This window comes from Etheostoma cragini, chromosome 22, assembly GCF_013103735.1.
Source record: "Etheostoma cragini isolate CJK2018 chromosome 22, CSU_Ecrag_1.0, whole genome shotgun sequence".
In the NCBI taxonomy this organism is placed as follows: domain Eukaryota; kingdom Metazoa; phylum Chordata; class Actinopteri; order Perciformes; family Percidae; genus Etheostoma; species Etheostoma cragini.
Window position 1 is genome coordinate 22,164,412 of NC_048428.1, and position 367 is coordinate 22,164,778.

Sequence of the window (367 nt, forward strand, 5' to 3'; positions counted from 1 at the left end):
AGGTCTAGACCTCTCTATAATTTACAGGTAGAGCAGGTCTAGACCGCTCTATAATTTACAGATAGAGCAGGTCTAGACTGCTCTATAATTTACAGATAGAGCCGGTCTAGACTACTCAGAACCTTCTGTTAAAAAACATCTGTTATCACTTATTTTTTAAAGTTGTGATGTAGCTTTTTGTTGTTGTTTTGTTATAATATATATAGCTGACGTACTGCTCCTTTAACGTAGGTCCAGTACCGAGAGGAAGTGGGCCGCGGCACCGCCGTCAGGGACACCCCGGAGATGGAGCGAGTCCGACGCAACCAGGAGAACATCAGCTCGGTGGGGAGACGCACACACACACACACACACACACACACACACA

At 45.8% G+C, this 367-nt stretch overlaps 1 protein-coding gene across 1 annotated transcript in view; it reads right to left on the minus strand.

The window, feature by feature from the left end:
* LOC117937619 (nebulette-like) overlaps positions 1 to 367 on the minus strand; it is a 76,525-nt gene that overhangs the window by 20,891 nt on the left and 55,267 nt on the right. The gene's annotated exons all lie outside the window — the stretch shown is intronic.